This window comes from Lepus europaeus, chromosome 3, assembly GCF_033115175.1.
Source record: "Lepus europaeus isolate LE1 chromosome 3, mLepTim1.pri, whole genome shotgun sequence".
NCBI classification, from domain to species: Eukaryota; Metazoa; Chordata; class Mammalia; order Lagomorpha; family Leporidae; genus Lepus; species Lepus europaeus.
In genome coordinates this window covers 128,221,390-128,247,339 of record NC_084829.1, presented here as the reverse complement: position 1 = coordinate 128,247,339, position 25,950 = coordinate 128,221,390, and the positions used below count along the sequence as shown (strand labels likewise).

The 25,950-nt window shown below is 38.5% G+C and overlaps 1 protein-coding gene across 5 annotated transcripts in view; it reads left to right on the top strand.

The window, feature by feature from the left end:
* Positions 1 to 25,950, top strand: part of PTPRK (protein tyrosine phosphatase receptor type K) — a 592,149-nt gene that overhangs the window by 48,913 nt on the left and 517,286 nt on the right. The gene's annotated exons all lie outside the window — the stretch shown is intronic.

Genomic DNA, 25,950 nt, shown 5'->3' with positions numbered 1-25,950 from the left:
GGGACACTGATTAGTTCTCAAGGGTTGTGCTGTTACAGGAGAGCAAGGCTGGGCTTTCCCTGCTCTCTTGTGTCCTGTCTCCCCTGTGATGGCTCCCTCTGGCACATGTTTCCACATGACCCATGTGCACATGCTCCCCCTTGTTGCATTGAGTTGTGAGCAGCACTCATGTCACATACACCTACTTGGTGAATTTAGCCAGGCGAGAAACACACATGTGCACACATGCCCATTCTCATTTAGCCATGAGCAGCACACAGGTGCCTACACACCTACTTGCTGCGTTTAGCATTGAGGAACACACGTCTGCATAGTCACCCACTTGGTGCATCTAGCTGTGAGTGTCACACGACATTCATGTTCACCCACTCAGGGCATTTAGCCTTGAGTGACACATGTGTGCACACCACTTGCCCACTTGCTTGGTACATTGAGCCCTGAATGACACACACACACACTTGTACACTCACTGCATTTGGCTCTGAGTCACACATACACACCGATTTGGTACATTTAGCCGTAAGTAGCACATACGTGCACACATACATGTTTGTTGCATTTATCTGTGTTGTACTGCTTCTGATACACTCAACCACGTGAACAAACAGAAGCACCAATACCAGGCTTCTTGGAGGACTGTTAAAAATAAGGCAAAATACATGAGACGAAAACAGAGAAATAAAGAATGCAATGAGGAGCAAAGGCCAGCCTAATGGCCTGACTGGCCCTGATTTTATCCTCCCTTGAGGGCATACGCCACAGGAGTTGGGGGGAAGCAAGGTATGGCTCCTTGCTGTCAGCTGCTGCTTTGTTTTCCTTAGTGGCCTTTTCCCTTACCCTCTCCTCCACTCTGCCTCCTTAGCCCCTCTCCCTCCCTCTTTTTTTTCTCTGCAGTTGTCTTTTTCACTTTTGTCCTGTTCTTCCTCAGCTTCCCTGGCACATGGACTTAACTTACTTCTGATATTCTTATTGTACATTAGCTCCATAATCATAATCATCAGGACTCTTTTCAAGTGGTTAGAAACCCAGCTCCAAACTATAGCGAAAAGACACCCTGTGGTAACTTCACCTATTGTCACATACACCTGCTGGGTCTCTAGCTGGCAGTTGAAAACAGGAAGATATGTCCTTCACCAGGCTTGCATTTGCCTGGTCGGTTTTGCTGGTAGGCCATTCGTTCCTTATTGATTGCCCTACTTTCATTGTAGAATTCATTTCGAGGTGGTTTTGTACCTATGCAATGCATTTCTGACTTCCATTTTCCATGAATGTATAACTGTTTTCCTTAAGACCTCTCATTTTTTTCCAGAACTGTGATGTAGTTCCTGCCTATTTCTATTGCACCATTAGCATCTTGTCCAAAACTTCCTGATAACTTTCCATCATCTTCATTTCTCTTCCGGAACATGCTAGCAGAATGTTTTCTGCTTGTTTTCCAAAATACCTAGAATCCTCGACTTTATCCATTTTTCTTCTTCTTATTCATTTCCTGCCCCACTTTCTACTTCTAAATGTCTCAAAAATCAGACATTTTATTTCATTTAATAAAATTTTAAACCATACAACAAATATATCAGAGTTCTTATATCAGAAAACTAGACATCCTGGGGGCCAGCGTTGTGGCATAGTGGGTTAAACTACCACCTGCAGTGCTGGCATCTCATGTGGATACTGGTTCAGGTCCTGGCTGCTCCACTTTTGATCTAGTTTTCCACTAATGGCCTGGGAAAAGCAGCAGGAAATGGCTCAGGTGTTTGACCCTATAAAGAGCTCCTGGCTTCAGTGTGGCCCAGCAAAGGCCATTGTGGTTATCTGAAGAGTGAACCAGTGGATGTAAGATCTATGTCTCTGCCTCTCAGTCTGTAACTCTGACTTTGAGATAAATAAATAAGTAAATCTTAAAAAAAGAGATAACTAAACATTCTGCAAAAACAACTTTATCTGGAATATTTATGACAGTTGGGAAGATGTTACATAAATGTACTATTTTCAACTATTGGCCTTGACTCTGGGTTATTCCCAGGAATACTAAATTAATTAAAAGCCAAGGGAACATTGTAGCATAAATTTACTTTTAAATGATGTCTGTCAGTTGTATTTATTGAAGACATTATCACACATTCTATGGATCCAACTTACAGGAGATAAGCTGGCCCTTAATATAGTGTGAATTGAACCATTGTCAGATCTCTTTTCTCTTGCCCCTCCCATGTTTAAGGAAAGAAATTTACTGTATGGTTAAATGCAGTGAAATTGAATGTCTTTTTTTTAAACCATAGGTGTTAAACAATAAAGATAATAGGCAAACACTTTAGCCATTAAAAAAAGAGGCAGTTTTTTTTTCTCTTAATTCTCAAAAATACCTTGTTGAACTTGTGAAGATCTGTATGTCAGCAATTATTTAAATGTAAAAACTCTGCATTGTGTTGATGTGCTGACTTTCTGCCTCCCCGGTTTTTGTCTTGCCTTTTCTGGGATAGGAAATGCTTCATGCAAGAAATAGCTGAAGCATTCTCTACTTGAACTTGATCTTTTCCAGAGATGACAGAGATGGCATATCAAAGTAAAGTTGCTAGAGACCTGCACTGAGAGGAGTTGGCTTATTATGAATAATTTTGTAAACTTACATCAAACTCCTTTCAATATGACTGCTTTTGTTAACAAATCTTATTAGAGGTTACCACAATAGTTTCATAGAAAATGTCTAAGCTCAAACAACACTCTGTGATTAGCATTCTGGAGACAAAGAGCTCTAAAGCTTGAAGGAACCCTAGACTATTTCAGTGAACTCTGTTTTATTAAAAATACAGGCACTGAAAGGAGAAGTGAATTGATTGTTTTAGTGGAATCTGGCATAGATTTTGTTTTATTTTTTTGCAACTACTAATTATATGTTTACTATCATGCTTAGGAAAGACAGAGGGCATTATAATTTTTTGTAAATTATGAAGCATTTATTATTTTAGTTTTCTATGACTGCTGCAAAGAATTGCAAGAAAATTAAGGGTCTCCAGCCACACTGAGCTATTAACCTACATGTTGGAGGTCAGAGGTCATCAGATGGGACGTGGTGGTTCTGTTAGGGTGTCTGTAGGGCTGGATGCCTTGGGGAGGATCTGTGTTTTGCGTTTTTCCGCTTCCAGTGGTAACTAGTGCCCTTGGTTTATTAAGTCTTTTCTGTATCTTTAGCCGGCAATGCAAGGCCAGGCCTTTCTCACCTTACTGCCTGTTGCTCCTTCTCTGTCTCCTGTTTCCACATCTCGGAATCTTATGATGACATTGGGTTTGCTTGAGTAACTTAGGATAGTCTCCTGATTTCAGAAGCAGCTGATGAGCAGTCTTCATTCCATCTGCAAACTTAATTACTGTTGGATGTGTATCCCCTCCTATTTACAGGTTACAGGGGTAGGCGACTACCACAAGTAGTCACCTAAGTACTCATGTTAAAACATGGCTCAAAGCAACTAAATGTTTATTTGTTTGACCTGTATCCCCTCCTATTTACAGGTTACAGGGGTAGGCGACTACCACAAGTAGTCACCTAAATACTCATGTTAAAACATGGCTCAAAGCAACTAAATGTTTATTTGTTTGGAGGCACAGGTAAAGAGTTATTTGACTGTTTTAATCTCCTGTTTCTTCCCCTGTCCCTAACCCTTGTGTTTGAACATCCCCTTAAAGCTACTCTAGGGTGTTACTAAATATCAACGGTATAGAAAATGGCTAACATTCGGTTTTACCGGATTTGAAGTGGCTTCTCAGGTCGGAATATAAATGATGTTGGAGAGAGTTTCAGGCTATCAGAATTTGAATGAACCAGGCATGCTTTCCTTGTGCACAGTCTTACTTTATAAATTTGTAATAGCACCTTCCCTGGGTATATATCAATAACTAAGTATGTAAGATAACCTTTTGTTTCTTGATAGATGGCTTAATATATGCTTTCCCGCTAGATAAAATAAATGGAAGGAAGCACTCATTTGTAGTGGTCATTTCTATTTTTTTCAAGCTTAGATACTGGCCTGATCTTGTTAGTCTTGCCATAGATATTGTGATCTTACATTTCTACAAATGTGAAAAGTACATTTATCATTTCCAGTCACCAAATACCTTGTTTCAAAGTTGTGAAACTTATCAAAAGAAACTTATGTGGGAAACAAACTTATCTTGGTGAAATCAGATACATTAAGAGTTTTTTTCAAAAAGGTGTTTAATGTGTATATTGAAATCTCTTGGCCTGGAGTGCTGTTTCTGTTTGGAACAAAGATTTTAGGAAATTATTTCTGCTTGAAATAGAAACACTGCAACTTTCAAAGGGTTGGCAAAAATCTGACTGAAAGAAAGTGCCAAAAGCTAGTTTGGGAGGTGATTAAGAGAAAACTGCAGGACCAGTGGAAATCTGTTTTTTGAGTAGGCATATCTGGAAATGAATTACCAGTAAGGAGGTTTAGGGGCTGTTCACAGAATTCATGGACTTGTTGATGGTTTTGGTAGGAGATTCTTTTCTGTAAATCTATTCCAGAGCAATTTTCTATTCATAAGGCTTTGCATCAAAGAAATAGATTTAGCAGTTGCAAAAACTTGAACACAGCGTAAAAAGAGTCTGCCTAGAGCCAAATTAGACTACTTGAAAACAGACATTAAATGACAAGAAATGTCCACTTAAAGTATTGGCAGGCACTTAAATGAGGGTCCTCATAAATTTCCATTGAAATTGGAATTTTGCATAAGGTTGTGTATTATTATGCATATATATATATTTATTTGGTAACATTGACATAACAACCTGTTAGTCTTTCTAGAAATTGTGAGTCTTTTATTAGTTTGTCCTGATGACTCAATCTTCAATAAAATATATTTTCCTCTCCATTGTCAACTAATATTTCACAAGAAAGAAGTTTTTTCCTTATTTTATAAGAACATGAGTGTTTGATAATTGCCAGGCGTTATACTTGGGAGATGTAGGTAGATTATACATTATAGATGGCAGATGGTAGGTGGAGGATATTGCATATAAGCAAATTTGATACCTGACTTCATGGACTTTATAGTCTTAAAGTGAAGATATGTATTAATTAGTTAGGTATATGAGGACCTTTAGAAATGGAATGGGAAATGTATAGAATGTAAAAATTATGTGTGGACTTCAATTTTTTATGCACCAAAATAAACTTATCCTTTTACTTCTACTTTTTCATGTACTTTTTGAAATCCCCTGTACAACATTCGGTGTGCAGTGTGAAAGACAGGTGTATGCTGATATGGTGGCTCTGGAAGATCTTCTTCAATAGTGTGATCTGTGATACGAGGGATCCATAGAAGTTGATGAAGAGAAGTGAGGTGAAGTTGGGGAGAGGGCAAAGCTTCTTGTTTCATGGAACAGCATCTAGAACACCCTTGTAGCTCGCTAGAGTTGGAGCTCACAGAGTAGAAAGGAGGAGAAGGTTTTGAAGGAGATGAGGATGCAGAGGAAGGTGGAACCAGTGTACGTAGAGACAGTGGGAGATCATGAAAGGGGTGTAGTAAGGGGGTGGTGTTTATAAAATTAGATTTCAGTTTCAAAAGATGATTTGGGCTGCAATATAGAGAGCAGAGGGGAGGTTGTAGGAGTGCCGTGGGGACATGAGTAATCCACGTGAGAGAAGTTGGTTAGTTCTGCAGGATTTGGAGAGAAGAGATTCTATCTGAGAGAGTTAGAAGCTCAGATCTCAAGACTTGAGGATGGAGTGGATGTGAGGAAGAGGGAGAGGGAGAATTAAGACTCACTCTTGGGTTTTCCTTGGCTTCCAAATGTGAATGACATTTTATTACTGGGACAGGGAGCCCTGAAGAGGATTGCATTTGGGCATGAGAATGGGGGTGCAGATTATAAGTATGGAGGTGCATATGTTTGAAATACCTTCCTAACACACATGTGGAGATCAGTTAGTTGATTAGGTGCTTACATAGATCTGGAGGACAGAGAGAACTTCTGGTTTAGATAATTTAAAAACTTTAAGGAAAAGCCTACCTTAGCTTGTAGTAGAAGCTGTTGACAAAAATGAGAAATTCTGGTGGCTAATGAAAGGACTATGGATCTGCAAAGGAAATCTAGGAGTGGCCAGAAAATTTGGAAGACACTAGTAGGTATGTGCTATGGAAACCAAGAATGTAAAGTGAAGGGAAGGCATCACCAGTATTGAATTCTACTGAAACAGCACGAATACTAAGGGCTGAAAGTGGACATTGCCCAATGGGACCTTAGACAAAGTAGTTTTCAATGACTCAACCTTGCAAATTTTCTTATGGTGGGGTGTATTCTTCTGGGGGTGGATATGTAAACTTATGCAAGGGCTCATTTGATAGTTTATAGAATTTTCATCCATTTGCAGGATTTATTTCTTTTCTTGTATGATATTTATTTTACCTTCTCAAAAACTGAACTGAATGAAATTAGCAAAATAGGATTTGCTGTTAACAGCATACTGTTTTCCTGATATGAGCATATTTTTATTTATTACTCTTGCCCAAAATATAATAGTAAAAGCTTCTTTTATAATTTATAATATCTGGCAGGGTATATTTTATTTGTATGTTGTTATTCTCTTTAAGTTTTATTGAAGTTTTGCATATAGTAAGTGTCTTACTGAAAGATAATACTTTTTTTTTACATGCACCGCAACCCTTTCAATTCATTCAAACTGCATATACAGTTTTTCACTAGGACAACCATATTCTTTTCCTCTGTACTCTTGAAATCATAGTTCCCTCCCCCATATCCATTTAGAAAATAGTTTATTAAAAAAAGTGTACATATGTGACCATGTCTACTCTTCCACTCCCTACATATAAGGATCTGCATTGTTCCCTGTTTCTCCTTTACTCTGACATTTCAAAGGCCTGAAGTGTATCCGCATAAAGTTGATCCCCTGGGGAGAGCCGGCGGCCTCTGTCCATTGTTCATAGGCAGTGTTTCAGCTATAATTGCTTTATGTTCTAGATTAAAAAGTCTGTCTGTTGACATATTCATCTTTGCCATTCTTGCCCATGCTGTTGTCTTAAGTTTCAGCGCTGATTTGTTTTGCACTGGTATGCATAGTCTGACAAGTGAATCCATAGGTTAGACGCTATATGCAGTATGGCTTCCTCCTGTTGCATTTCTCCTGCTTGTAACTGGGGCGTTGACAAAGCCTTGCCAGTAGATACTGTGTCTACAGATTCAACCATGTAAACTGGCTACAAAACACCACATGTTAGTTTTTTCCTTTAGCCTGACTGATGCTGTGAGGACTTGCTTCATGTAAAGATAAACAGTGCAGCCGCCTAGGGACCCAAATTCAGAAGAGGTTTCACACTTGATATTTAACATCCTGTGATTGCTGCCTTAAGATCCTTATTTATTTTAGATACAGGTTTTGTAAATGGGAAACCCAGTGATACTGTGGAACAAGAATTGGTGGCTTGGACACTCTGCTCACATGTGGAGTGCTTTGTATGACTTTCTGCCTTGGCTTCCTGATGGTTTTTCTCCACCCATCGCAGACTTTCTGCTGTTTGCCCCTGGAGGATACTTGGTGTGCAGGTGTGGGGATGGTTGTGTTGGGCAAGTGCCTACTGCTTAGTGATTATGATACAGGGCAGAAGGCACCTGTGAGGATCTGTGATCACTCCATGCATATTTCCATGCACAAGAGAAGCTGACATTCAATAGCAAATAAAAAATAAATACAATGACAGCTCAAGAGAGACACTTCAGAAGAAAGGTAAAATATTTTTTCCTAGTTTTTGAGCAAGAGGGCCACATTTTCATTTTGTTTTGGGCAAGTTAAGTAGTTGGCTTTGGCAATTGTTAATAATGAGTGGGTGCCTAGAGATATACTTCACCTTTGTGACTTACTGATTGTATTATTAGAAATAAAATAAAAATTTTCAGCAAGATTTTACAGGTTTTTTAAAAAAATAATTTATGGGCAGATCTTTCTATTTAGAACCCTAAAGAATTCCCAGATATCTTATCATAATAATTATCTTTCCATAGATCAAGCTCTTAAGTCTGTAAATTTATGTTTCATTAAAATTTTTGTTTCAAGTTGAGCTATTCTCATAGTATAAGAAATTTGAATTAAAAATATGGATTTATAAAATCAATACCAAATTTGTGCAGCTATTTTTTAAAAAGATTTATTTATTTATTTGAAATGCAGAGTTACAGAGAGAAAGAGAGAGAATTAGAGATTTTTCCATCTGCTGGTTTGCTCCCCAAATGGCTGCAAAAGCCCAGGCTGGGCTAGGGCGAAGTCAGGAGCCAGGAGCCTCATCCAGGTCTCCCTACATGGGTGCAGAGATCCAAGTACTTGGGGCATCTTCTGCTGCTTTCCCAGGTGCATAAACAGGAAGTTGGATTGGAAGTGGAGCTGTTGGACCTTGAACTTTTACTCATAGGGGATGCTGGCATTGTAGGCGGCAGTTCTACCCATTATGCCACAGTGCTGGCCCCTGGACAACTATTTTTACCCTGACTTGACTGAAAAAGTAAAGTATTTGCTCACTGAAGATTAGTTAAAAAATTGTTTGAAAGGCAGAGAGGGAGAGAGGGAGGGAGGGAGAGAGGGAGAGGAGAGACAGAGAGAGAGAGAGAGAGTGAGCAAAAAATGGCCTCAACTGCAGTGTTGGGCCAAGCTGAAGCCAGGAGCTAGGAGCTCCATTTTAATCTCCCATGTGGGTGGCAGGGTCCCAAGTACTTGAGGCATCTTCCGTTGCCTTCCCAGATGCATTAGCAGGAAGCTGGATTGGAATTGTCACAGCCAGGACTCGAACTGGTGCTGTGATATGGGATGTAGGAGTTGCAAGTGGTGGCTTAACCCACTGTGCCAGAACACCGGCCTTTCCCAAAAATTCTCCACCATATTCTGTTGAAATGGATTCATTTCATGACTTTATATCTGGAGGTTTGTTTTTTTTTTTTCCATGTAAACTTTTCTACACCATCACTGCCTCCTCTCTCTGTCCTCCTCTGTTCACTGAACTTTTCCTTTACCTTTCATTGTCTTAAGTTTCTGAGCTGCCTTTGTTGAGAATTATAAATTTTGTATGATTGCTTTATTGAAGATCATATTTGCTTTGCACAGGGACTCTTAATATAGCAGAGTGCTGTTTAGCTGCCCAGGGCAAAAGCTCAGGCCTATTTTTAAACACAGGAAACTCATGAAAAAGAGTAAATTGGCTTTAACCTTTCATTCTGTAACTTTTGTGACCTCTGTTAAGCCCATGCCTGTAGATCTAAAGTGTTTATGTTGTGTTGTTGTCGTCATCTTTTTAATTTTAGCTGCAGTAATCTTATTTTCTTCTGAATAAAAATATAGATAGTATTACTCTAATTTGTCTTGAGTGGGAAGAGTTAATCATGCTTGTACTACAGGTACTCTCTGGGGAATGTACTGGAGCCATTGTGTGGCCATCTGTTATATTGTTTTTTCAACTTAAAAGCTTTGAAAGATCTCCTTGTGAAATACACACTAACGAGATGTTAAAATTTGTGAGTTTATGAATTTTTATTTATAGTCATATCAGTACATGGATGTCAGAGATCTGCCCTTTTGATTTCATGCAAGTTGGCTTTGTGCTTCCTTTGGTATCTCCTAAGCCAGAGTACATAAATGAATGGTATTGGTTATTATTGCATCATTTGCCTTCTCAACAGTCCTAGGAAGCTTAAGGAATTTACTTTGGTGTCCAGGCCACCATTTATGTAGCTTGTGACCCTGCATTTTCTGTAGAGGTTAGACTGCTCCTCTGATGTAATAGTTGAGGTTGTGGAATTTTAAATGATTTTACAGTTGAAGCATTGAACTATGTAAATACATATATAACATTTTATTTACTATAATTTGGCCTAGTGCCTAAAATAGTGTACAATAATAGATAAGGGGTTTGCATTCCAAACATAATTTAGTTTATTTCTCAGCTTGTCATGGAATTTATGAGTGGCATCATTTATCCAAAAGGGAAGTCTGATTTTCACAGAAACAGCTGAATTATTATATAAAAGCTAAATGAAATTTGATAAAAATGCTTCTGTTTTCTCACTTTCTAATAGCTACCTTAAATTTATGTTGTTACCTTAAATTTATGTTGTCATCTAGAAGGGCACATTACTTTATTCTTTAAAATTTTAATTAATTTTTTATTTGATAGGCATACATACATACACACAGAGGGAGATGGATGGAGAGAGGGAGGGAAGGAGTGAGGAGGAGAGGAGAGAGAGAGAGAGGAGAGGGGAGAGGAGGAAGAAGAAAGGGGAGAGAGGAGAGGAGAGAGGGAGAAGAAGCAAAATACATTTTTTAGTTCACTCCCCAAAGGCTTATAACAGCCAATGCTGAACCAGGCCAAAAGTAGGAGCCTGACTGGAACTCCATCTAGGTCTTCTACATGGTGGCAGGGTCTTAACTACTTGACCCCTCACCTGCTGCCGCCAAGGGTGCACATTAGTAGGAAGGTGGAGTTGGAAGTGGAGCTGGGTCTTGAAGTGGTTCCTTTGATATGGATGCTGGCATACCAAGCAGAGTCCTAACTGAACACCCACCCCTATTTAACTTCACAGAATAAATGTGCTCTATTTGTTATTCCTAGTATAGGAGTAGTATTAAATTGCAGTTCATAGATAGTTCAGTGAGGCTTTGATAGTTTGAAGAAATGAATATACACAAAAGACATTCCACATATGTAAGCAGAGATAGAAATCCTAAACTGATTTTTAGCCTTGGGAGTAGCATGTTGTAGGTTGCCAGGTGATCAGAGCACTGGCTTCAGACTTAATTTTAACTATTGTAATAGAGACAGTGGTTAGTATCAAAGAAAAGAAAGAGTATAGGATACACTGGAAAAGGCAGTGCTGGATTCTCCCAGATGTGCATCCGTTGTACCACCTCTCAACCCTTTCTGTATCTGATTATCTGCATTTGTCATATTGGGGGCATTACCTTCTAAGAATTTTTAAAATGCCTCATATATCCCTTCTTGATGTGTTTATTGAGGACAGGTATAGATTGTTGCTTTCTTTATAGTACCTTTGAGAACCCAGTTACTCAATAAATTTACCATGTGTCATGCTCTGTGATAGGTGTTAGAGATGAAGGACTCAAAAAATGTTTAAGGTAGAAATTAAAATTTACTTGTATTTTCCCTGACAGTGTTCCATTTTCCACTCCATTTATTTTGTGTTCCTTCTTCCTCATGCATTCTAACCAATCTCATTTTTTTCTTCTGTCTCTCTCCCATTACTCCACCTACTAGATCTGTACTTGTCCAAGTGGTTGCAACCAGCTGCAAGTGCCTTTTGAGCTCTTATGATATTCTCTAAATTGAAATTTTAATAAATACATGGTAGATATGATATGAAAATAATATCAATATCTAATTTCTATACTTACATATCAAAATGGTAATACCTTGGATGTATTCTATTACATGAAATACTATTAAATTCATGTACCTTTTGCTTTCTAAAATCTAGCTGCTAGAAAATTCTATACATGAACCTAATATATTTCTATTGGAGAATGCTTCTGTAGATTCTTTTATTGATTTTTCTACTAATTCTCTTAGGATACCTTCCTATTCATTCTTAGTTCTTAAAAAATATTTTCATGGGGTCCTGAAATTAGAAAACTGAAAGGTTTCCTAAAACCATCTTTAAAAACATTAGATGGAAGTAGTTTATTGCTTGCTCCCATATAGATGAACCTCAAAAAATTATACTAAGTAAAAGATATAAAACACAATAGACACATATTATATGATTTTCATTATATGTGAAATGTCTAGAGCAGACAAATTTTTAGGGACCAAAAGGAGATGAGTGGGGATGGGAGAAGTGAAGAATGACTACTAATAGGTATAGCTTTCTTTTAGGGGAGACAAATGTAACATTAGACAGTGACAATTATTGCACAATTCCTTATCTGTTAAAAAACATTGAATTGTACTTTGAATTTTATTGTATGCAAATCATTTTTTAAGAACTGTTAAGTATTGTATCATGCTTATGACACTAAAGGGTCTGCTGTTGGCCTTGTTTGGTGCTGTGCTTCCATTTTTCCTAAGGAATAGGAAAAATGGTCTTACCCTTTATGAATTAATTTAGCTTTCCTAGAAATTAAGTGTAAGTCCTTGTTAATAGCAATACTTATCAGGTGCTTTCATGTTATAAAACTGATAAATACATGTCAATGTGTGTTGGAACGTCTATAAACAGGTACAATATCTTCTTAAAATTAGTGGCTGAGGGTACATCACAGGCTCTTGGTACAGTAAAATCAAAAGTTTATTTTGGTGCCAAATATTTTGAAATTCATGAACAGTTTTCCTGTAATAAATATTTCTACAAACTTATAAAGACTCCCAATATGTGCAGAAAAATTATTTTAATACAAGGTTTTTCTTAAGGAAACTTGGTAACCAATGCTTTTAATGTATATATTAAATATATTGAAGTATGTGTATATGTGTGTATCTATATGTATATGTATGCCTCTATCTATCTATCTATCTATCTATCTAAGAGACAGAATTCTTATCTGCTGGTTTGCTCCCCAGATGCCTGCAGCTGGGAGAGGTCCAAAATGAAGAGCTGGGAGCTCAATCCAGGTCTTCCAAGTGGGTGACAAGAGACCCACCTACTTGAGCTGTCACCATTGTGTCTCCAGGTCTGCATGACTAGGAAGCTGGAGTCCTGAGCCAGAGCTGTGTGTAGAAGCCAGGCACTCCAACAGGGGATGCAGTCATCTTAACTAGCATCTTACCTGCTAGGCTGCACACCCCCACCTTTGAATGTGTTTCTAATGCATTTTTATAGCTTTATTTATCCTTTAATCCTCAGTGATGTTCCTCAACATCAGTGTTGATGAATTGTGACTTTACTTTAGGACATCTGGATTTCCGACACATAAAAATGTAACAAAAGAGAAAAACCTGTTTTACAAAGTGGTTACAAATGTCTATACTACAAATGTATAAATATGTATTTTCCTCAACATCTTGATAATACAGGGTCTTTGTGCTAAAAGGAAACATTTTGAATAAATTGTTCCATTATAAGAAATGAAAAAAGATGAGTGTGAAAGTAATTTTTAAAGTTTTTTAAGTTGCATTTTTTCTTTCACTACTTTCCTTTAAAGTTTGCTGTAAACTGCAATATCTTAAGCTAATATTATTTTTATGTTTATGCCTCTGAATGTTCATGATTTCCTATCTTTCCTCTGGTTTTGAGATAGTTTACTTTTCTAACCTTTAAAATAAACACATGGGGCTGGTGCTGAGGCATAGTAAGTAAAGCCACTGCTTGCAGTACCAGCATCTCATATGGGTGCCAGTTCGAGACTCAGCTGCTCCACTTCTGATCCAGCTCTCTACTATGGCCTGGGAAAGCAGTAGAAGATAGATAGCCCAAGTGCTTGGGCTCCTGCACCCGTGTGGGAGACCTGGAGGAAGCTCCTGGCTCTTGGCTTCAGATCAGCACCATTTGGATGGGGCCATTGGGGAGTGAACCAGTAGATGGAAGACTTCTCTCTCCTTTCTCTGTCTCTGTCTCTGCCTTTCAAACAAACAAATATTTAAAAAATACATAATTAAACAGCAGTAAAACTAGTATGAATTTTGATTCTATTGAGCTAAAAAAAGAAAAAGTGAAGGAATGAAAGTTTGATGGAAGTTTTGTTTTTTATCTTTCTTAACAATAGTTCAGTGACTTCAATTGGGGAAATGATTTTCTTGCATCTTCTGTAGTAGCTACACTAGGAAAGCAGTTTTCTCTGTTCAATTAGGTTTGTGTTGCCTCTTCAAAGTGAAGAAATTTTGTAGTCAATTGAATTGGGTCAGTGACTTAGTGGCAAATCCCTTGAATTTGTGATGACACTTGTATATCTGTGTTTGTTTATTTTATTTGAGAGATAGATAGATAGAGAGAGAGAATCTTCTACTCTTAGTTCACTCTGTAAATGCCTGCAACAGCCAGGGCTTGGCCGGGTTGAAGCCAGGAGCCAGGAACTCAGTAACTCAGTCCTGGTCACCCAAGTAAGGGGATTGTCTCCCAGGATGTACATTAGCTGGAAGCCGGATTGGTAGTGGGAGAATTGGGACTCCAGCCAGCACTCTGTTATGGGATGTGGGAGTCCCAAGTGGCAATTCAACCTCTGTGCCAAAACCTGCCCCTAGAGTTGTCTTTAATGTTTACTTCTTTAGGAAGGAAAATCACGTGCTTGATGATTTTCTCACTGTACTTAGGCCATGTGATGAATTTAATAGTCAGTAATACTTTGTGATGGTCCAGAACTTTGCATCTTTTCTTATTAATTATAGACTTTTGTCTATAGTGTAATGTTATTTTAATAGGTAAGCACCACTGTTGTGTTGTTTATCTATCAAGGTTTATCGCTTGGAGAAGTGAAAGAGGTTAGTGGCTTCTTGCAGTCCGTAGAGGTTGCAGCCAGCCTTTAGTCCTACCCTGTTTTACTGATCCAGATCACTCTGCCTGTTGTTGCTGTGGGTATCAGTTTATATAATCGTTGTGGCTTTGGGTAGAGAGGTTTTAATGTTATCATTTCAGGGTCCATAGAAAGAACCCAGAAGTGAGAGAATAGAGCTCCAAGGTGTAACTTGGTAAGGTAGAACAGTGTGTATTGGTGACTGTGGGTCTTCCACTTGCCTTCCTGTTTTCTCTTGTCCATTGTTAGTAGTGGGCATAAAAACCGTGGCATATGATGAGTTTGGGGAAGTTTTGATACTACACCCTGATCTACAATAAAGCTAGGTATAGTAATTAGTGTGCTAAATGAAAGGATGTATGGATTTATTGGCTCTTTAGAATTTGCACAGGGGCTGGTGATGTGGTGCAGTGGGTAAAGCCACTGCTTGCAGTGCTGCCATCCCATTTGGGCTCTAGTTTGTTCGGGCTGCTCCACTTCTGATCTAGCTTCCTGTTAATGAGCCTGGGAAAGCAGTGGAAGCTGGCCCAAATGTTTGGGCCCCTGAACTAATGTGGGAGACCCAGAAGAAGCTCCTGGTTCTTGGCTTCAGATTGGCCCTGGTACTGCCGTTGTGGTCATTTGGGGAGTGAACTAGTGGATGGCAGATCTCCCTGCAATCCCCTCACCTTCAAATAAATATGTCTTTTTTTTTTTTAAAGATTTATTTATTTATTTGAAAGAGTTACAGAGAGAGGTAGAGACAGAGAGAGAGGTCTTCCATCCACTGGTTCATTCCCCAGATGGCCACAATGGCTGGAGCTGCACCAATCTAAAGCCAGGAGCCAGGAGCTTCTTTCAGGTCTCTCATATGGGCACAGAGGCCCAAGGACCTGGGCCATCTTCTACTGCTTTCCCAGGCCATAGCAGAGAGCTGGATCAGAAGTGGAACAGCTGGGACTAGAACTGGCACCCATATGGGATGCTGGTGCTTCAGACCAGTGCTTTAACCCGCTGTGTCATAGCGCTGGCCCCATAAATAAGTCTTTAACTAAAAGACAATCCACCATATGCCAGCATATGAGTGCTAGTTCATGTTCTGGCTGGTCTACTTCCAGTCTAGCTCCCTACTAATGGCCTGGGAAAAGCAGTAGAAGATGGCTCAAGTGTTTGGGTCCCTGCCACCCACATGGGAGACCTGGATGAAGCTCCTGGCTTCATCTTGGCCATTGTAGCCATCTGGGGGATGAACTAGTGGATGGAAGATTTATTCCTCTCTCCAACTATGCCATTTAAATAAATAAATAAAATCTTTTTTAAGAGCTTGGAGAAACAGAGAGATAATGAAATTCTTTTTTCTTTTCTAGGTGGGGAGTTTGCCAAGGATCCCCAAACACTCATCATTTATCCATTACCTGCTTCATAGTAAATTCCTGGTCATTTTAACTCACAGTACTCATCTTTATTCCAACATTCAAGCTGTGAGAATGGCTTTTTATATGCATGTAATTTTAGCATAAATTCATGCATTTCCAAAATTCTGTGGGCTTTAGCAATCTGATATTATCAAAAAGGTGCTAATCATTCTGTATGTCCCTTTTTATTGGTAGTAGCGATGGGTATAGGGGACAATAAAGAGATGAGCATAATGGAGTTACTCTGTGGTTTCTTAAATTGGGTGATTCTTTTTATTCCTCTAGTTTTATTGAAGTATAAGTGACTAATGCAAGTTATATATATATTTATGTACCAGGTGGTGATTTGATACATGGATACAATGGGTAGTGATTACCACATTCAAATTAACTAACATTTCCTTCATCACACATAGTTAACCTTATTTGTGTATGTGTGTGTGTGAGCATGGTAAGCACATTTAAGATCTACTTCAAATGGCATGCATTTTTAATATGAACTGTTTAAATGTGGTAGGCATTTGTTTCTTGTAAACATCAAGCTATCTGACTTACGGTCTTTTCTGGTATTAATTTTTAATATCTTAGTATATAGTCACCTACCATATGTTGTGGGTATATGGCTAGGTAACATATACTCTGTGAGGAGAGTTCTATCTTTTTATAAACTATACTTTGTAATAAAATGAACTGGGTTGCTCAGTTTCATTGATAAGCAGTGTTTGTCAATTGATTAATTCTTTATCTATGTTCCCTTTCCTTGATTTGTTCCTTTCTTTTTCCCAAAATATGTTGACCGAATTTTCATTTTTGAGGAGGGAAGAGCACTTATTGCTTGATTTTTTTTTTAAATCAAAGTTGCTGTTGTTTATCTTTACAGTTTGTAGTATTAGAAGTAGAATGCTTGTCTCTATGGAGACCATAGTGTTGCCTCAGTAGAGAAAGTTGAGGATACAAACTGGGAGACTCATTTCCTCATTTCCTTGCTTTCTCTACTGCTTGTACATTTGACAGTATACTGGTGTTTGAGGGCAGTACACGTGGGAGTGTTAAGGAGTTAACATTAATAGTGCCTTGGCTAAACAGATGGTGTAATTAGCCCACAATGGGGAAGAACAACGTTTTCATGTTTGGATGAAAAGGGCTCACTGTGGGTGGTAGAGTAAGTGGTTCCAAGTGACAGTACCATAGGAAGATTGGGAGAGTGACAATTTTATAGCTCATGATTTAGGCATTTATTTATGGGTACCTGCACATATACATACTATCCAAACCTATTTTAATGTAATCTTATTTTTAGGGGAAAATTCTCTTTAACTGATGTGCAAATGACTATTAATTCAGCTTAGCCCAGGAGACATAGTTAAATACTGTGGAGGATATAGAAAATAATTTAGTCTTTATATTCAAGTAGTTAATATTCTGTGACAAATTTATAGGACAGTGGCTAGTACATGATCTAAGAAACATTTTTGTGGGAAAATATATTCTGATCATTAACTATATGACTGCTTAGCTGAGTTCAGTATTCTTCACAAGGAAACTATTTTCAGTAAGACAGTGGAAAGAATTTAAAGAACTGAATCTGCTTCTTCAACTTGCTCAACATTATTTCTTCCCTGTCTATGTGGAATGAGGTTTGCTTTTGTCAAATTTGATTTATTCTAAACTTAGTTGTATACTTTTATGCAGCACGAAAAGTGATGCAGCAAGCAAGAAAATAATCAAATAAATAAAGAGTTTGGTGAGCCTTTCTGTTTGTATAAATTGAAAATATTTTCCTTGTAATATGGAAGTTGAAATTGGTTGTATTCTGTGTTGTTTAGATAGATCTTACTCAAATTTTTATAATAATGTAAATTTAGAATAATACCTCACACTTTGGTAATTATTAGATATTTTCAGGGATTTTTTTTCCCCTTGTCAGCCCATCTGCTCCTATGGTACAGTCATAATGCAGAAGCATTGACATCTCCATTATTTCCATGGCAACAAATTGATGTCAGGATCCCACATTTGACTTCACTGCAGGACCAAATAGGATTTGGATTACAGGGGTGGGTTGGGAGTTCTTATTGAAGCAGTAGTCTTTCAGAAAGAAAAATAGGAATATGTTTGGGAAAATAATTTTGTGTATTATTTTTTAAATTTATGATTACTTTTATAGAGGAACATATAAAACTGTACATAAAGTATGTGAATAAACATTTTTCTTTCTAAATATACAAAGACAAAATGAAGACCATTTGCTTGATCTGAAACAGCTCCAGATGAAACCCTGAATCTAATTTCACCAAAAAACCTAAATGGGTAAAACTTAAACAATTGTCAGTATTACACAACAGGAAAAGTTCAGAACCATTATATATGTAGTTAAGTAACATATCTGTACATGTGTATGATTCTTCAGCTTTAAACTACGTAACCTCTCTGTCTGTTGTTTGGGACACCACAATTATTGAATGAACTGTGGGAGTATAGCTTCAGAGTCATTGGGGGTACTTTTCCTTTCTTATGTTATTTTGTGTTATAATAAAAAGTATCTTGTATTCTGTTACTTATTTCACACATAACTCTACTCATTCTTTATTGTTGACACTCAGAGTAAACAATTAGATTTAATTTCTAGTAACAAATTTTGTTGAATGTAAAGCTATTTCTGATGTTTTCCTATTCTGTAGCCCTTGGTAGGTAACTTGTCATAAGGTTGTTCTCGTGTTTAGGTTCACTTGGCTTCTGAATCCCTGGCTTGATTGTGAGGGCAGGGATTGTGTCTTCTTTACACTCCTATCATCTGGCACCTAGTGGATATTTTAAGTCTGTTTATTGAAAATTAGTTGTTTTCTCATAAATTGGCAACCTAAGAGTATTTATGGCTTCCTCCCGTTCCATTGCTGGAACTTGAGTTTTGAAGCGTTAGAATTTTGACTTCATAAAAAAAAGTTGTTTTTTTTTTTTTTTTTTTTTTTTTTTACTTTATCTGTTTGGAGGCTTCATGAAAAGCAAACTGAAAAGAGCTGGCTTATGATACATAATTGGTGATAATCCTGTTGCTGGTTCTCTGTGAACGTCTTTTGATGACTGAGTTCACACAGTGGATTGTGTTATATATTAGGTGGCTACTGGGTGAATCTGTCCTGGAACTTGGGAAATTAGGTGTTCAAAAGTAATGTGGTTGCTATATAAGTGTCTCTGGACAACTTACGAGATAGGTATCTCTAGGATGAAAGTATTTTCTCTTTATTGTACAGGACAAACACCACCAATGATTATGTTCTTCCCTCCTTCAGAATAACTTGCATGCGTTCCCTTCTGTTAATTATTACTTGAGATGATAGGGTGTGAATAAACTCCTAATAGTTTGCTTATTTACACACAGCTTGATATTCCTGTGCATGTTCCCTGTGAAGATGATTGCCCATGTAAGTCAGGGGATTACTTTGCACCTGACATTCTACCAAAGTGATATACGTGCATCATCTCATTTCCTTTACCATTTCTAGGGGAGTCTACTGTTGTTCTTCCAGACATAACAGCGGGAAGGAGAGGTAGAGAAATGCACAGATACAGTGGAACAGCTGGGATTTTAGTCTGATTCTGTAATCAGAGCATTGCTATTGGACTCATACACAAATCGATAAGTCATTTAAAGTAGGATATGTGGATAATGCTTTTAATTTTTATTCTTTTCAATATTACAAAGTCACCTTCTTACCCAATTTGTAGACTACCTCACTATAGCTCCTGAAAGGGAGTGGTAGCTTTTTTACCTGCAGCATCCCCTGCTTTCAAGGTCAGAGAAGCAAATAATTAGCATGATGCTAAGAAGAAAATGAGTGTGTTTAATGATAAGAACTTATAATGAGATTTCAAATGTGCAAATATACCCATTTTGGGTTTATTTAATTTTTTCCTGTGCAGCTTAATAGCACTGCAGTAAAAACTTGCTAATTTAGATGAGTTGTGGGCAACACCTGTCTGAATTAACTGAAAATCTGAGTCACAGAATAATCATACAGAAATTAAACTTTATTATTTTTCTGATAGATGTATATATAATTAGCCTATTATTTAGGAACTGGAAAAACTAGGCCCCTGAGTTACTTACTTTGAGTTTCTTTTATATAAGCATTCCACCTTCAATCTTATTTATGCTACTAATTGCCTTTTAAAATATTTTAATATTTTCTACATAGAGATTGGATATTTGAAAAAGACTTTCATATACAGCACTACGTTTAACCCTCCACAAGCATCTCTGTTTTTCAGATGAGTCAACTTGGTGTGAACAGGGTATAGTAAAATGATGTATTCAGGATGAGATGCTGGTTAGCCATTGCCTAGCCTAGGACCTGAGTCTTTTGTGCTGTTTTGTCACTACACAGACATCTGTTTACACAACCCTTTCTGAGTTGCAGTCAAAGTTTGTTTACCAGTATCTGAGCTATCTAGATGTGCCTTGGCTTCTGTGCAAGAGTGCATTTGACTGAGTGGTTTATAAACAACAGGAATTTATAGTTCACGTTTCTCAAGACTGGGAGGTCCATGGGCAAGGTTCCACTCGACTCGGTGTCTGGTGAAGGCACTCCTCCTGACTCTGGCTGTGTCCTCACATAGCTGAGGGGAATGGGGAAAATCCCAGCTCACATTGATAAGATGTACCTTTCTCTGTCTTGTTAAAGATTTATGTATGTGTGTATTTCAAAGTCTGAGTGACAGAGAGAGAGAGAGGAAGAGAGAGAGAGGAAGAGAGAGAGAGAGAGGATGAGATGCAGAGAGAGAAATCTTCTAATCACTGGTTCACTCCCTAAATACTTGCAACAACTGTGCTGGCCAAGGCCCAAGCCAGAAGCATGGTGCTACATGTAGGTTTCCCAGAAGGATGATAGAACTGAAGCTGCGGGCCATCATCTGCTGCTTTCCCAGATGCATTAGCAGGAAGCTGGATTGAAAGCCAGGACTTGAACCAGCACTCTGGTAGGGAAGGTGAGTGTCTCAAACAGCAGCTGCACAACATCCACACTAGGGTCTCTGTGTGATCAGGTCACTAGCGCCATTTATGAGTGCTCCACCTCATGCTCTAACCACTTCCCAAAGGCCTCCGCTCAATTAGGTTTCAACATATAAAGTTTGTGGGAACGTAAATCTTCAGTCTATTGTGTGAAGTGAACTGGTTTTTCTCACTTCCCCTTTTCCCTATGCTTTCTTTGTTGACTCTTTTGTTCCTTCCTTCTTTGCATCCATCCATTCATCTGTGCGTCCATTAATCCAGAGTTTAAATCTGAAACATGCAGAATGTGTTTGTCATACTAGGTTTTCTGATTTTTAATTTTTGTACTGGTCATGGAAATTTTCCTTTGGTTCCTGTTACAATTCAAATATAAACTTACTGGATTTAGTCATTTCAAAAATGGGGTTGATTTATGGATTATGTTAGCTTTCTAATGTCTTATCATATGCAGCATTTATGAATAACCCATCTGAAAAAGTCCCTGTGGTTTACTATCAGAGTGCTTAGGTTAGGAATTAAGCGGTTCTGTATTATGTTCTCTGAAATCTACTTTTATTAGAACTCTGAGGGTTGTAAGATGGACTGACATTGGCTACCTTGAGCGAACAAAACATCAATATCAGGAAATTGGGTGCCTAGTTATTACAGGACAAAATGAGGTGTGTTCAACACCTCCGGCTGTGGTGAGTGTCAGGATCAAGTAGAATCAAGAGCGTGAACTTTCGCAAGACTGTTCAGCTCTCTGACCCCTCGGCTTCAGTTGTTTCTTCTCTTTTCCACCTTTTCCATCCTCTCCCTACTCGCCCTTCCCATCCTCTACTCCTAAATTCCTCTTTCCTGATCTCCTATTCCCCCTTCATAGTGGTTTCATCCTTCTCCCCCCAACTTCTCCTTATCTTTCTTTGCCTGGTTTTTCCTACTTGTTAAAATTTAAAAAAAAAAAAAATTGAAAATGAGATGGAAAGAGAGAGTGAGTGAGCGAAAGCTTTTTCCTGCTAGTTCACTCTCCAACATGTCTGCAAGAGCCAGGGATGGGCCAGGTCTAACCCAGGACCAGGAACTCAAACTATGTCTTTCACAATAATGGCAGGGACCCAAGTATTTGAGCTGTCTCTCCTGCTGCTTCCCAAGGTGGGCGTTAGCAGGCAGCTGGAATTAGAGGTGGAGCCAGGACTCAAACCCAGGCTCTCTGATGTGGGATTTGGGCATCCCAAGCAGCATCTTAATCATTGCATCAAATGCCTGCATCTTCTACTTCTTTTATCTCCTTCTCCTTTCACGCTGTCTTCCCTGTCTTCCTCTTCCTGAATTCCCCTTTCTCTCCTATATTGCACCTTCCACTGTAAGTACTTTCTGTTGCATCATATCTCAAGTGTTATAAAAATGCATTACCTTACATTTAGAGTTGGTAAGACTGAGCAGTGATTTCAAGTCCTGAAAGCCCAATTATTTTTATTATAGGATTCATCATCAACCTTATACCTAATGGTTTTGTAATTCATTGCAGACTGTGGCTTTATTCCATTGAGGGTTGGAAAAATGAAGATTTGCTTACTATATTCTTCCTTATCCATATATTATCTAGAGTAATTTTATATAGAAGAAATAGTTTTATCAGCTAAGGCTATTTGGTTACCTTGAAATGTAGTTTATAATGGCAAGGTGGGACAATTCTCTTCCTTATGCCTCAGTTTTCAGCATACTAAGTTGATGCCCCAGCATGCATTGTATTTTAAAAAATCTCTCCAGGTGATTCTTTGGTACAGCCAGGGTTGAGAAACACTAATCTAGAGCTTGGATGCATCCCAAATCCCAAAGTTTTATTACTTATTATAAAAGCAAATTTACAAGATAGCTATTGTTTTTACCACATGATATATTCTTTTGCCAATCTTTATCGCAGTATATGGATTTCATTCAAAGCAATTTCTGTAGGAGTGTTTTGGGAGTTGCATGCTTGTATTTGTTCATATACAAACCGAAGTAAATGAACCGTAGAAGAAATACTCTGAGGGCAACCTGAAAATAATAATGCAATAGCTAACATTTGTTCAGGGCTTATTCTATGTCCAGCATTGAGATTAGCCTTTTACAACCATTAGCTCCTTTGAGCCTTGTAACACCCCGTGAGGTAGACAGTCTAATTCCTCATGCAACCAAGGTGGAACCAGAAGCTAAAATTTATTTAGAAAATAGGGGATCAGCAAGTGGGGTTGGGGAGACTCAGAGCTGGATTCCAGTGCTCTGCTTCTCGCAAACTGGGGTTTTTCACCTGTCTAATCCCATCCCTTGTGTGGATTTGTCCTATTTCGATTCTAGGGAGTAAGAAAATGGAATGGCTTTGTTTTTCATCTTCAAATTCTGTCATAGGAAAATAGGTGTGTGTATAGTTGCATACAATGATTGCATTTTGATTATATCATTATAACTAGCATTTTCCGCATGGTTACAATGTGATAGACACTTTTCTGTTTGCTTATCATCACGGTACTATTTAATCATTGAGTTAGGTTAATTGTTATTAGCTCTGTTTTTATGTCTGAGGAACCAGTGAGGCCCAGTGAACTTGGAACCAGTGCTCCTCTGAGGACATAGCTCTGTATTCCTAACCAAGTGATGCTGATGAAGCAGAAGAGTTAGTTAATCAGAACAGAGGGTGCATTGGAGAGGAGCCTTCTCAAAGAGTCAACTTAAGGTTGTTTCCAGCCAGAACAGGAGACCTGTGTAGCAGTGAACAATATGAATTTTAGATGTTAGAAGTTGGCCATATTTCCGTAGTCTGGTTGCTTTCATTTTTCATTTATTCCCTAGTGTGGTCAGTAAAGGAAGGGGGCTGACTATTCACAACCAGCTTAGAATTTTGCTGTGAGTTTTCAAGAGGTGTTGTTCATTATTTGGAAATGAGCCCTTAATAAGAGATCTGACTCTATCATATTCTTATGTGGTTTGCTTCATTATAATTTTAGAATTTAAATTTAAGAAAAGTAAGCATGTGTATTTCTTCAGTGATTAAAGCTTGTTTTGTAGGTATCTATTTTTACCTTATCTAAAGCCTTCAATATTTAAAAGATTCTAAAGAGAATGCAGTATGGCCCAGTGCTGTGGTATAGCAGGTAAAGCCGCTGCCTGCAGTGCCAGCTTCCCATTTGGGTGCCAGTTTGAGTCCTGGCTGCTCTTCTGATCCAGCTCTCTGCTAAGGCCTGGGAAAGCAGTGGAAGGTGGCCCAAGTGCCTGGGTCCCTGCACACCATGTGGGAGACCCGGAAGAAGCTCCTGGCTCCTGGCTTTGGATCTGCTCAGCTCCAGCCATTGTGGCCATCTGCTTGTTCACTCCTCAGTTGGCCGCAATGGCTGTAGGTGCGCCAATCAGAAGCCAGGAGCCAGGAGCTTCCTCCAGGTCTCCCACACAGGTACAGGGACCCAAGGACTTGGGCCATCTTCAGCTTTCCCAGGTCATTGCAGAGAGCTGGATCAGAAGTGGAGCAGCCTGGACTTGAATTGGCACCCATATGGGATACTGGCACTGCAGGCGGTGGCTTTACCTGCTATGCCACAGCAGCAGCCCTTCTCCCCCCCTCCCCTTTGATATGTAGCAGACATGGTTTAGGTATATTTCTCTTCATCACACAGAATATTAAAAAGGATTGTGATTCTAAAAATTTTAAATAACTTTGTGGGTTCAGCAAGGGCATTCTCAAGTAAAACCATATTTTCTTTACTGTGATTGAATGTTGGTGAAGAGTAAAATGACTACAGTAAAATCTGGTGCCCCTGCCTTGATTCCTGCTGGTGGAATCAACAGTTTTTCCCACACACAGTTTCATTGCACTGTCAGCTGTAATGACAAACAGTGTGTTAGTGGCATGAGATGAGATGTGACCTCACAGATTCCTAGAACGGTTCTGAGGAAGGCGCACTGCTAAGTGGTCTTGCTTTAGAGGTGGTTGTCCTGTACAGTAAGGAAATTATTCTTGTAGCTAAAATAAATTTCTCTTGACACAAATGCTTGTCTAAGAGTAGAATTTCTGCTGTGCATTTGAAGAAATGGTTTTGTTTAATTGCTTCATTAACAGCTTGGGAAAATTAAATTGCTATTACTGAGAAGAGGATAATTTGTTTTTAATTTTCAGATAAATTAAGTACAATAATGCATCCCAGTGAATGTCTTAATAGTGATCATGCTCATCATTAGAACTGTGAATACTTCCTTAGCAAATATGACTTGAGAAGGTGACATACTTTTCTGTGTTGAAAGCATTAATCATTTCTCTGCTTACAGCACTTTTTCCCCCCAAAGATTTAGCTTCAGAGACAAAAGAGATCTTCTTCTGTTGGTTTACTCCCCAGATGGCCACAAGGGCCAGGACTGGGCCAGGCTGAAGCCAGAAGCCAGGAGCTTCATCCGTGTCTCCTATGTGGGTGATGGGGACTCCAAACACTTGAGCCATCTTCCCCTACTTTTCCAAGTCATTATCAGGGACCTGGATGGGAAGTAGAGCAGCTGGGACATGAACTGGCACCCATATGGGATGCCAGCATCGCAGGTAGTGGTTTATGCTACATGCCAGTTCCAGTGACATTCTTGGTTTGATTTTTAATGCCACTGTAATTCAATCTCACACAGTGAGTGTATGGTCAAAAATGACTTAAGTGTGAATGTTTTTGACTCCTCATTACTAAGTTCACATAGAGCCTGTTCTAAGCACTTAAATGTATGTTCTTTGCTTAACAATCAATTTAAAAAAATTACACTGTGGGGAAAAAAAATCATAGTTTTTACCAGGGAAGCAGAGATTAGATGAAGTCTTTCTAGTATCTTCTGTTTTTCTCTTCCTTTTAATGCAGATTTCCCTTATGAGGAAAAAAAAAAAGCAATATTAAAGTATAAGGTAGAGCCACGAGAGAAGTGGCCCTCTAACAGTAGTAATGCTTATAGGCTGTTTCCTTTTAAATTCTATACATATGTTAACAGCAGTGTATAAATTGATGTCAAACACCATGAATGAGTACGAAGTAAATCCAAACAAAATGATACCTCAAGTATAGTTATTACTGTTTTAAGTAAAATCAAATGATATGGACAA